The following is a 13,156-nucleotide window of genomic DNA, read 5'->3' on the forward strand; positions in this document are numbered from 1 at the left end:
TAAGCAACACTTAACACTTGTTCCGCTAATTTTGGGTCATCCCTAGTTAATCAAACACAATCCCAATAGTGATTGGTCAACTACTGTCTGTTGGAGCACTAACTACCATTCCAGTTTGTCTCTTTTCAGCTCGTCCCCTGTCCAGTTCATCTTAACCGGTAAGTAGCTCTGGTTCCGACCTTTCACAATCCCTCTGAATACCTTGATCTCCAGGCAGTATTTAGCACTCTCCCTACTATCTTTATTTTTATTATCTGTATTTTTTCATTATGAGTACTTACTTTTTCAACATTATTTATATTGTGGCACACTTCAATATCATTTAAATTATGGTTATTTACTTTTGCTATGTTATTTAATTACATATTATTCAGTTTGATTGCATGTAACTTACTTGCATTGCAATATTTTTCATACTATGGCCACCTCCCTTTACAATGCTCTTTATATAATACCACTTTACATTCATGTACAGTGGTGTGAAAAGTGTTTGCCCCCTTCCTCATTTCCTGTTCCTTTGCATGTTTGTCACACTAAAGTGTTTCGGAACATCAAACCAATTTAAACAATAGTCAAGGGCAACACAAGTAAACACAAAATGCAATTTGTAAATGAAGGTGTTTATTATTAAAGGTGAAAAAAATCCAAACCATCATGGCCCTGTGTGAAAAAGTGATTGCCCCCTAAACCTAATAACTGGTTGGGCCACCCTTTGCAGCAACAACTGCAACCAAGCGTTTGCGATAACGTGCAATGAGGCTTTTACAGCGTCCTGGAGGAATTTGGCCCACTCATCTTTGCAGAATTGTCCTAATTCAGTTACATTAGAGGGTTTTCGAGCATGAACGACCTTTTTAAGGTCATACCACAACATCTCAATAGAATTCAGGTCAGGACTTTGGCTAGGCCACTCCAAAGTCTTCATTTTGTTTTTCTTCAGCCATTCGGTGGTGGACTTGCTGGTGTGTTTAGGATCATTGTCCTGCTGCAGAACCCAAGTTTGTTTCAGCTTGAGTACACGAACAGATGGTCGGACATTCTCCTTCAGGATCTCTTGGTAGACAGCAGAATTCATAGTTCCTTTTATCACGGCAAGTCTTCCAGGTCCTGAAGCAGCAAAACAGCCCAGACCATCACACTACCACCACCATATTTACTGTTGGTATAATGTTATTTTTATGAAATGCAGTGTTCCTCCTACGCCAGATATACTTGGACACACACCTTCCAAAGAGTTCCACTTTTGTCTCATCGGTCCACAGAATGTTGTCCCAAAAGTCTTGGGGATCATCAAGATGTGTTGTGGAGAAATTGAGACGAGCTTTGATGTTCTTTTTGCTCAGCAGTGGTTTCTCCTTGGAACTCTGCCATGCAGGCCATTTTTGCCCAGTCTTTTCCTGATGGTGGAGGCATGAACGCTGACCTTAACTGAGGCAAGTGAGGCCTGAAGTTCTTTGGACGTTGTTGTGGGGTCTTTGTGACCTCTTGGATGAGTCGTTGCTGCGCTCTTGGGGTAATTTTGGGCGGCCGGCCACTCCTGGAAGGTTCACCACTGTTCCATGTCTTCGCCATTTGTGGATAATGGCTCTCACTGTGGTTCGCTGGATTCCCAAAGCTTTGGAAATGGCTTTATAACCCTTTCCAGACTGATAGATCTCAATTACTTTCTTTCTCAATTGTTCCTGAATTTCTTTGGGTCTCGGCATGATGTGTAGCTTTTAAGGATCTTCTGGTGGACCTTACTGTGTCAAGCAGCTCCTATTTAAGTGATGCCTTGATTGTGAACAGGTGTGGCAATAATCAGGCCTGGGTGTGGCTAGAGAAATTGAACTCAGATGTGGACAACCACAGTTAAAGTATGTTTTAACAAGGGGGGCAATCACTTTTTCACACAGGGCCATGATGGTTAGGATTTTTTTTCACCTTTAATAATAAACACCTTAATTTACAAATTGCATTTTGTGTTTACTTGTGTTGCCCTTGACTATTGTTTAAATTGGTTTGATGTTCCGAAACACTTAAGTGTGACAAACATGCAAAGGAACAGGAAATGAAGAAGGGGGCAAACACTTTTTCACACCACTGTAGTACTGTTTGCACATTGTCTGTGTTTGCCTGTTTGTTTTTATTGTGAAAAACTGCTGCTGTAACAAGTGAATTTCCCCATTGTGGGATGAATAAATTATTATCTAATTGATCACCTTACCGTCCTAAGGATTTGCCATTGAACTTTTGTTTGATGTCTCTTTCCCCAGTCACCTCTATAGCCTAGCAAAACTGGAACATGAGGCCAAGGAGGCCTACATAAAGACTTTACTGTCTACAGTCAAATTGCTGCAACACTAACTGACCTTACTTCCACCTCTAGAGCCTTTTTTGTGGTCACCAGAAGGGGAGAGAGCATTTGTCAACCTCAAGAGACGCTTCTTTAAAGTATCTATCCTTGTCCAACCTGATCCGAGCAGACAATTCGTTGTGAAGGTGGATGCTTCAAATGTGGGGGTCGGGGCTGTTCTTTCTCAACGGTCAATGGTAGATGGAAAGATGCATCCCTGTGCTTATCTCTCTCACTGTCTCTTTCCTGCAAAAAAAGGAACTATGCTGTGGTTGCTCTCTGTTCAGAGATGGATAGTTAGTCTTGTCACGGTGAAAGTCCAGCCAGTATCTGTCTATGATCTTTTTGTATCCTGCTATTTTTTGGCTGCAAACCTTAAAGGGGTGATAGAATGGTTGTATAGAGTATATCCCGCTGTTCCTTGAGGTCTTCTGATAGGGTATGTAACATTTGTTGGGCTGAAAATGTTGCTTTTGCTGTTCTTTTGGCCCTCACACCACCCTGCTAAATTGACCTGGCTTGAAACGAGAGGTGTTCTGCCTTATATGGTCTGCTCATGAATATTTAAATTAGATGCGCGCTGATTGGTTGTTGTGCAACGAGCTTTGCTGCGGCTGACAGAGCAACAGAAGAAGAAGATGGAGACTTTAGCTGTTGAACGGTATCTGTTTGAGCCTGAATCAGAGGAAGGATCTGATGTAGAGGAGCCACTTGCCAGTAGATTGGAAATGACTCTTCAGACAGGTAAGTTTGGTAATTTAGCATTTACTTGCATTTTCAACACATAGCCCAACATTTGCCATCCGTTGTTACACTAGTTTAATACTCACATGTCAGTGTTGTAGCCTAAGAATAACTTTGTATTAGCCTTGTTTTTAGTATCGTAAGAAACATAAGTTAATGTGCACACGGACAAATATTTTACTACTTGTACCCTCGCAGTTTCAGTCAAGATGTCTAGTTCGTAGAGCTGCACACAACGACAGTCTCTGATTGTGATTATGAGTTACGTAAGTTATTTAACACGTAGTAGTGATATGTTATCTTACAACAGGACGTCCATTTAACTGGACAGGAGACTACTATTTCTGTTTGTATGCTACGTCTAAAGCATTATTACTACTCTCGCCTGTGTCAGTAGGTCAAATGTTATCTTGGAACTATGACTCACCATCCTGGCCTTCATCCGGTGTGCCTCAATAAATATTCTTTGCAAAATGCAATGACTATTTACAGAGTTGACCATGGCCAGTTGAGAATCAGAGGGATGGAAAGGTGAGGCCAATTTGATACCACTGTTAGCAGTTCTATATCAATACCCATTGATTATTGGTTCAGCATTATTACAAAAACACAGTATTATCAAGACAACAAAATGAAAAACTTTATTTAGTTTAAAAACAATCATCATTACTCTTAAATCTAAAAGATAAAAAATGTGGTTGTCCACTACACCCTGTCCTCTTTGCAGGCCATGCAGACCCAGGGCCTATAGGACTTGGTGAGCTGGTGCTGGGTTTTCTTGGTAGAAGTGTCCGTGTCGTGAACCCCTCTTGTGTCATGCGGAGGGAGTTTATGGAGGCTTCAGGGCAGTATGTCGGGTTGGGTGTCTGTCGAGCTGAGCACACAGGTCCTGGGGCCCATGAATCTGCCGGACTGCTTCCAGATAAGGAAGGGGGATGGATGATATCCTCGAACACCAGTCTCATCAGGTCTAAGACATAGCCTGTTGTGTGTGAAAAGTAATTTTTAGCACCTATACCATTGCACATTCAGATTTGTTGTTTGAAAGTGTGTGAAAAGTTATGTTTAGTGCCTATGATGCACATTTTTATTTTTTGTTTGTAATAAAAAAAATATTTAAACTTACAAATTGTTGGCTCTGTCTTCACTTGTGTGACGGTGTAACCTCCCCTTTTGGCCTTTGGGAACTGACGTCTGGACATTAGTTTCCCCTTGGCTGTCTTCCATTGTGGCTGCAAGATACAACCCGAAACAAAAAACATAAATTTTGTAACATAACTGTATTACCTTTTACACACAACAAGCAAAATACTCCAGTTAACTCACAGCAAAAGCAGTTGCTAAACCTCTAAGCTGTGCCAAAGCTGTACTCTAACCAGTGTTGTTACAAGTGCCTTACAGTTAGACCAGCTTAAATCTGAAATGATTTACATTTAGACGGCCGGCAATTAGGCCTGATGTCTCTAGACCATTGCTCGTGTCTCACTCCTTCACTGAACAAAACCAGTTTCTGCAGACAACTTGTCCCCCATTCACATTTGCCTTTTCTAAAGACTTGTATTGTTGAATGACAAAGTTCATAGGGCGTGTACATGCCTGCAAAAGGCATCTTCAACACACAGTCTAGCATTCAGTCATACCTGTTGTATACAAACACATTCCTACCCATTGTCCAAATTATTTTCACCAGCCTCCCCCACAAAAAGGAAATGCAATTGATTGAGATCAGACCAATCAGCGATAATCCAGATGAATAGTTCTATTCCTACTTTAAATAGTTCACTAATGTGTTGTGAATGGCTCACATATTTGATAAAAGTCACTCACTCATCATGGTAACATTGTTAGATAACACTGCTCTGCTAAATCCTACCCAGTCACAATGCTACACAAACACCATAAGACGTCTGGTTTTGTAAGAATAAGTAGAAAGGTTACCTTGTATGATATGCAATATCATATATCATATATCATATGATATGATATCAGCAAGACAAAGGAGATGATAGTCGACTTCAGAAGGAAAACATCCCCTTTCTCACCGGTGAGCATCCAGGGATTGGACATTGATGTAGTGGAGAGCTACAAATTCCTGGGTGTTCACCTAAACAATAAACTGAACTGGACTGATAACACCCAAGCACTCTACAAGAAGGGCCAGAGTCGCCTCCATCTGCTGAGGAGACTCAGGTCCTTTGGAGTGTGTAGGACTCTCCTCAGGACCTTCTATGACTCTGTGGTGGCCTCTGCCATCCTCTACGCTGTGGTCTGCTGGAGGGGGGGCAGCTCGGACCGGGACAGGAGCAGACTCAATAGACTGATCAGGAGAGCGAGCTCTGTCCTGGACTGCCCTCTGGACCCCATAGAGAAAGTAGGGGAGAGGAGGATGTTAGTCAAGCTGACATCCATCATGGACAACACCTCCCACCCCCTACACGACACTGTGGGGTCCCTGAGCAGCTCCTTCAGCAGCAGACTGATACACCCACGGTGTAAGAAGGAGAGGTACCGCAGGTCCTTCATCCCGGCCGCTGTCAGACTCTACAACACCTGCACTACCTGATAGTGTTGTAGTTTCTGTTCCTGTTTTTCTCCCATCTACATCACACACTTTCTGTTTATCTTTAATATTGGTATTTATATTATTTTATTACAAGTACTTACTTTTCAATATTTATGGTCTCAGGTTAATATAATTTAAATTATGCTACCGACTCTTGCTTCTTTGCTCTAATTACACATTCAACTTAATTTTTAACGTCACTTCACCGCAATATTGTTTCTCTTATCATGGCAACCGCACTTTAAAATTCCTTTTGTTTGACGGCATTTTACTTACTCAGTCTACCATATTTTCATTGTCTATTTCTTGCCTGTATTTCTTGCCTTGTATTTCTTGCCTTGTATTTCTTTCGTGCTTACTTGTTTGTGTGTTATTGTTTTGTTTTTTGTTTTTTGCTGTTGCTGCTATGCTGCTACTTGTAACGACAGAATTTCCCCGTCGTGGGATAAATAAAGTATAATCTAATCTAATCTAATCTAATGTGAGGTCTTAATGTCTTATGAGACAGTTTTGTCCCCCGAGATGCATCGTGAACTATAGATGGAGCTACATGACAACACAGGGTATTTATTCGAATGGAACAGTTAGGAAAATGCAACGTTAGCCCCTTTGCCATTACAGTTGATCAACATACATTCAGCCTATGCTAGCTACCGGATACGTTAGCATTGCTAATGTTACTGTTAGCGACGAAATCAAACTTACAGCTTGTGGTTGGGATGACCAGACAGTCGGAACAGCAACAGCAGCTTAGCAAATCCTGCTTTAAATTGTCCGAAGTTTTGAAAACTGTCTTTGGGGGAAAAGTTCCCTGGGATCTCCTTCTAAACAGCAGCCATGCCCAGTGTTTGTTTCCTTGGGAAGGCTATGAGAAGTGTCTCCATTCCTTGTACAGCCTGGAACTCTGCAATTGCAACTCTGGTTCATTGTCAATATCCTGGAAAATATTCCAAACTTTCTTCTTAGTAAATCCCGTCAGAGTACAGGAGCAGCGTTCTCAGTCGGACATCTAATTGACTTAACGCCAGCAACATTAGGAGCTGGTCTCAGGTCAGTGGCCTGTGTGTAAATGTTGGGGCTGGACCGTTCTCCTTATACGTCCATGGGCGTGACAAAGCTACAGGTTCTGAGATCCTGACGTCATCTTTTGGCTTTGTTGGGATTCGCCCGTTTTCAGCGGCAGTTTCAAAATGTGGGATTTTCAGAGGAAAGGCATGTCAATGGGATTTAAAGCTTTTATGTATGTCCTATTTACCCACTGAACTGTCGTTAGTCGCCTATGACAAGGTAAAATCGGTTTTGCATTCTATCACCCCTTTAATACTGTTTTTCTTGTGTCCTGAAGGAATACCACTCTGTTCTGCTGTTGCTGAACCTGCCTGCTGACACCACTCTCCGCCTGCAATCACCAGCCCTGCATGCCTCGTCTTCCCTGGTGTTCAACACCTGCTCTGTCACCTGAGAGGACTCCCCCACCAGTCCATTCTCCTACATTCTCCGATTCTGAAAGAAACTGTGTTAAAACATCAAGCTGTGTTTCTGTCTGCTTCTGGGTTCTAGCCACAAATTCTGAAAGTTTTGGCATTTGCGAGGTTTATTTTAATTTGTAAATTTGGGAGTTATACCAGGGTGCTGGTTTCCTTTGCTTCATCATCTTTTTGAGAAGAGCAACAAAGTGTGTTGTTAAAACATCAAGTGGCCTTGCCAACTCTCATGCATTGGCCGTGAGACACACGCATTTGACTGGTTTCACACGGTGACACCGCCCCCCCCCGATTTCTCACGCTGAAGTGTTAACCCGATCGGTCAAATTTATGAAAGATGAGTTTACCTATAGATCTACCTGTTGAGCCACTCGCAATAGATTAGTTAGTGCTTTCTAGTCAATATCTGTACTCGGATTCAATGAAAGTCTCCATTGTCTGTGTCTCCGTTCTGTGATAGGCTAGTCACAGTGCCCCTCCCCTACACTATTCTGTGATAGGCTAGTCCCAGCGCCCCTCCCTACACACACAGATTCCTTTTGTTGTTGTGTCCGACAGGCTTTGCTCGCTTACACACACTCAGGACACGGAGAAGTGAACAAGGGCCTGTTGCACGAAACCAGGATAAGGGATTAAGCCGGGATATTCAAGTTATCCTGGATGAGTTTAGCTTGGACTTGGTTGCACAAAACCAGATTGAATTAAACCCAGTCAAGTAACCATGGAGATTTATTCTTTGCGGCTAGCCTGGTCCAGAACAGGCTAACAGCCAGGCTAAGATTAATCCTGGAGTCTCATGTGTTCAATCAGCTGCCGTCTGATCCCAAATAAACGTGTTTAACAGTTATTCCGTCTTCTGCATGTGTTCTGCTTTATTTTTATTAACATGCATTAGCCTACTTGTCACTATTGTTGTCGCGAGTTTGATTTAAACCCTACTACAGCTGTTTAGATGGTTAGAAATGGTTGCACTGCCACCCTGATGCGGAGTGGGACTTTTCCCGGTGGGACGGTAGTGTGTCGAGGCTGCCTGGCGTGCGGCCGCTGTCCGGTGGCCGCCGCTGCCCGGTGGCTGCTGCCCGGTGGCCGGTGGCCGGTGGCTATTGCCTGCCAGCAGACTTGCGAGTTGTGTCAGTGTCCACTCTCTCTGTAAAAGTAGAGATGAGCGGCGCAGCGTCCGTGGTCTCAGCTTCATGTTTATACAGGACGCGCTCCAAAGATTAAGTGTGACGATAATTAATATTCCAAGATGATAATAATTGCAGACTGGTCAGAGACCAATACATTCATGATTTCATTTTTCTTGTTGCTTATCCTTCTCTAATAAAGGGTAGTTTGTGTTACTCCTTAATAAGTGGGCCTATTGTTTTTTATTACAGCTTACATTGGTTTCATAACCTTCTCAATTAGTCTCACATCACCGGACTAATAACGTGGCCTATATACAGTACGTATATAGTGTAGTTTACATTCATCACACCGGGAACACCACAATGCTTCTTAATCTTTTTATTTTGCTGCGGTCACTTGTCAGAAGAATAAAAAAACATGAATATTATATAATATATATAATATAATATATATACACTCACAGCGTGTATTGAAGTCATTTACTTTTTTTTCTAGTTGTTGTCCCTTTCTGATTGTTCAATATGAACATTAATTGTACAAAGAATTAGATATAGCTTATAGAGATTTGTGCATGGTTAAAACATGTTCTCACGTTGTAAAAAAGGGTTTGAAATTGAGCCTAAAGTCCGTAGGGTCCATTTCCCGAGGAACATTAGTTTCCTCTGCTCACTTTTGAGGCAAAGTAGATAATTTTAAACCCCCACACATTCAGTCGGGTCCGCTATGTTGGGCTTTTTCTCTCCGTTTGATAAGAGCCGTATTTCCCTTTTTGCATATTCTTCCCCTCCTTGTTACTTTCCATCAGAAGCTGCTGCTCATTGGGTGAAACATTTGGCGCACGCGTTTTCTCATCTCTGCATCAGTAAATCTGTGATCGATACCGTGGTCTATTTGAGAAAGCCGTGAACGTGCACTTATCCCAGCTATCTACATCTGGCTTTACATAGCTCCACCTGTTCATCCTGGCTCGGCAAACGTGCAACCGATTAAGCCGCGATGAGCAGGTCACACTAAGTCAAGCTGCGCTTTTTCATTTATCCTGGATATCTTTATTCTACTTTCGTGCAACAGGCCCCAGGTCTCTCCCTCTCCCTCAGGACCGCTGAGCTTTTCCGGTAACATTTAGGTTTTCTTCAGGCTTCAGGTTTGTTTTATACTTCAGTTTGAACTAGTACCTAGCAACCAGGAGACTTCTGGTAACGTGGGGTTTGTTCAGACATAGTACTTGGTAGAATGCGACTCGGGTTGCATCTCTGCCGTCAAAGTTTTTTTTTTTTTTTATACTGGCTGGCTCTAATCAGTTTTTTTGAGTGTCTGAAACTTTCTTGCTGTGTTTTATAAAAAAATAAAAGGCAGTTGCGGTATAAATAAATAATATTACAAATTAAGATACACAAACACATTCCAACCCCCCGCCCCCCCTCTCTTTCTCTCTGTGTATCTCTTACTCACTCACAGACACACACACTAGGGATGAGCGAGTACAGCATTATCTGTATCTGTATCTGTATCTGTATCTGTTTACCACATGAATTATCTGTATCCGGATCCGTACTCGGAGCGGGCGGGGCCTAAACCGGAAGTGGTCAGATTTAACCCGGAAGTGTGTCAGGTTCTCTTGAAATGTGCAGGGCTTTAACTGGTATGTTATTTAAGCATGCAATTGATATGAGTTGATCAGAAATTGTTATATTTATTGCTGATTAGAAAACTATTTACATGACAGAATCAGCATTCAGATCAATGGTGTTGTCATGGTAACAAACTATATAGGCCTACAGTATATAACAAGTTTTGCAACAATAAATACAGCAATGTGGTTGCAATTATTAAGTAAAATGTAATGAACAAGAGTTTTCATACTTAATAATATAACTTTATTTTTTTAACTTTTAATTTTTCTATTATCAGTGTGATCAATTTTTTTTTATTGGTTCTTTTTTATTTTCCCACCAGGTATGTGTGAGTGTCTGTGCCTGTGAGTGAGTAAGATATATACACTACCGGTCAAAAGTTTGGGGTCACTTAGAAATTTCCATTGCCCTCCATTATAGACAGAATACCAGCTGAGATCAGTTGCCTTGTTTTTTTAACCAGGGCAGTTTTCAGATTACATTATGTGCTGACATCATTGCAAATAGGTTTGCCAGTGTTTTCTAGTTAGTTTTTAAAATGATATCAGATTAGTAAACATAATGTGCCTTTGGATGATTGAATGAATGGTTGGTTATAATGGGTAATGTAGATATTGCATTAAAGATCAGCTGGTATTCTGTCTATAATGGAGTGGTATGGAAATTTCTAAGTGACCCCAAACTTTGGACCGGTAGTGTATATATATATATATATATAGAGAGAGAGAAACAAAGAGAGAGAGGGGGGCGGGGGGTTGGAATGTGTTTGTGTGTGTATCTTAATTTGTAATATTATTCATTTATACCGCAACTGCCTTTTATTTTTTTTATAAAACACAGCAAGAAAGTTTCAGACATTCAAAAAAACTGGTTAGAACCAGCAGGCAGTTTAAAAAAAAAAAAAAAAACTCGACGGCAGAGATTCACCACGAGTAGCATTCTACCGAGCACTATGTCTGAACAAACTCCACGGTTACCAGAAGTCTCCTGGTTACTAGGTACTAGTTCAAACTGAAGTATAAAACAAACCTGAAGCTTGAAGAAACCCTAAATGTTAACAGAAAAAGCCCCGCAGACCAGAAAGGGTGAGCTGTTCACTTCTCCGTGTCCCGTGTGCGAGTGAGCGGAGCCATGTACCCCTGACTGCAGCCCCGCAGACCTCAATGTGGGCGGAGTTAAACGTTTAACCACGCCCCCTCAACGTTTAACCACGCCCAATCCGGCAGCATTTGACCCTGTCATTTCATCGTAATATCAGAGCGGCAATATCAGAGTGAATTAAGCGGTAATCGGACAGCCCTTCGGACAGCCTTTTTCAATAATAAATAATGGAAGTAAGTGTGACTTTTATAGTTTCAAAAACAATTAAAAAAGCTGGTTATGTCTATTTTAATGTTTCTGCAGCTCAAGTTGAGCAGGCTGAGGTTCGGATTTGACGGCTAGCTACGTTCTTTAACTGTCTATGCTAGCTCCAAGTAAATTATTATTATGCTTTTGCGAGTTTTATAGATTTTTATTGTGTAGGAGATAGTGTGGAAATTATTATTATTATGCTTTTACGAGTTTTATTGTGTACGTCCGTCAGACATTTAGCGGCAATATCAGAGTAAATTAATCGGACAGCCCTTCGGACAGCCCTTTTTCAATAATAAATAATGGAAGTAAGTGTGACTTTTATAGTTTCAAAAACAATTAAAAAAGCTGGTTATGTCTATGTATGTCTATCTAACATGAATTATTACACTAAAGTAACAGCATGCCTCGGTAGGAAATAACTTCAGTCTTTTTTTACATGACAGACGTTTTGTGTTGATTCAAACTATTGGGCAGTGTGGTTGAAAACTTAAAACAATTAAACAGAATTGTGAAATATTCTGCCTCGTGTTATGTACAGAACTAAACCATAATTTGTGGAATTATAAGATGGCTGACCACTGTTATAGTCTAAGCCTTAGGTCTATAGAGAAATGCGCTAGTGCAGCCATGTATGGTGCGTAATGGAGATTCCAAAGCGCTCTTCTTTGGTCAGAACCAAGGAGAGCGGTCGCCGTTGGTCCGATCTTTGCACCAAAACTTTCTACAATGCAACAACCTTTTTAAGGTCCGTCCTTTACACTGAAACTGTTTACAATGCAACAACATTGCAAAACATATTTAAAGAGGATCAAGCTATTAAAATATCTATTATGTAAGCACAGAAAGTATAACAGTATATTAGTCAGTCATTTGTATTAGGTTTAACTTCATAACGTTTTTAAATTAAAGCCCACCCACAATTGGTCTGGCTCATCCGAAACTGGACTTAAATTTAAACTAATGTACTAATATCAGATAGCATTCGGTGGTATATGCACTGTAATAAAACTAATCCGATTACAACAAAAACAATTAATGAATAGGCAGTATTTTGTGACTTTGTAATAATGTTTTTGTTTTTTATGTATAGAGACACATTCCAATCATACGTGGGGATGACCTCCCTAAATCCAGCAGCGACCTGTCATGTCCGTTCTGCAGGTACAGGGGGTCTTCCAAATGCCAAGTGGACTACCACATTAAGGGTCATGCCTCAGTCAGGCACAAAGGTATTACTTTTGAAATGTAGTTATTGAATACACTGTGATTAATTAATTACAAGTCCACAAGCCACTGCCGCCCCTCCAGATCCTCCACAAGCCACTGCCGCCCCTCCAGATCCTCCACAAGCCACTGCCGCCCCTCCAGATCCTCCACAAGCCACTGCCGCCCCTCCAGATCCTCCACAAGCCACTGCCGCCCCTCCAGATCCTCCACAAGCCACTGCCGCCCCTCCAGATCCTCCACAAGCCACTGTTGCCCCTCCAGATCTTCCAGATCTTCCACAGGCCACTGTCGCCCCTTTGTCGTCGACTTTTATCTACATCACAGTTCTTGACAGGCACTACCCAATAATCTAAAATTGGACAACTAATCTCACATTAAATGACATAGACCATTATATAAATGAGATTCTATCAAGAAAATTTTGAAAATTCACTAGATTTTTAGCAATTTTGGGACAGAATGCGTCTTCATTTCAAAACCAAACACTGGACTCATGTCAGTGTATTAATCTGCTGATCAGTATCCAAGGTATTGCATCAGATCCCAAAATTGTGTTTTTTTCCACTTGCAGTACTTGTTAAGGATGAATCTAAAGATTCAGTGTATATTGTTAATATGAAGATTGACCAAAACAATCTTACACCCTACAAAGTTTACGTTATCTGAGGTACAACAATAGTAG

General features: G+C 41.3%; 1 long non-coding RNA gene across 1 annotated transcript; it reads left to right on the forward strand.

Moving 5' to 3' along the window:
* The first annotated feature begins 2,597 nt into the window (after positions 1–2,597).
* Positions 2,598–7,172, forward strand: LOC116683561 (uncharacterized). Its single transcript, XR_004330570.1, has 3 exons — positions 2,598–2,646; positions 3,474–3,476; positions 6,988–7,172. It is a non-coding gene; the product is annotated as an uncharacterized LOC116683561 (long non-coding RNA).
* The last annotated feature ends 5,984 nt before the right edge of the window (positions 7,173–13,156 follow it).

This window comes from Etheostoma spectabile, unplaced genomic scaffold, assembly GCF_008692095.1.
Source record: "Etheostoma spectabile isolate EspeVRDwgs_2016 unplaced genomic scaffold, UIUC_Espe_1.0 scaffold00019039, whole genome shotgun sequence".
Taxonomy (NCBI): Eukaryota; Metazoa; Chordata; class Actinopteri; order Perciformes; family Percidae; genus Etheostoma; species Etheostoma spectabile.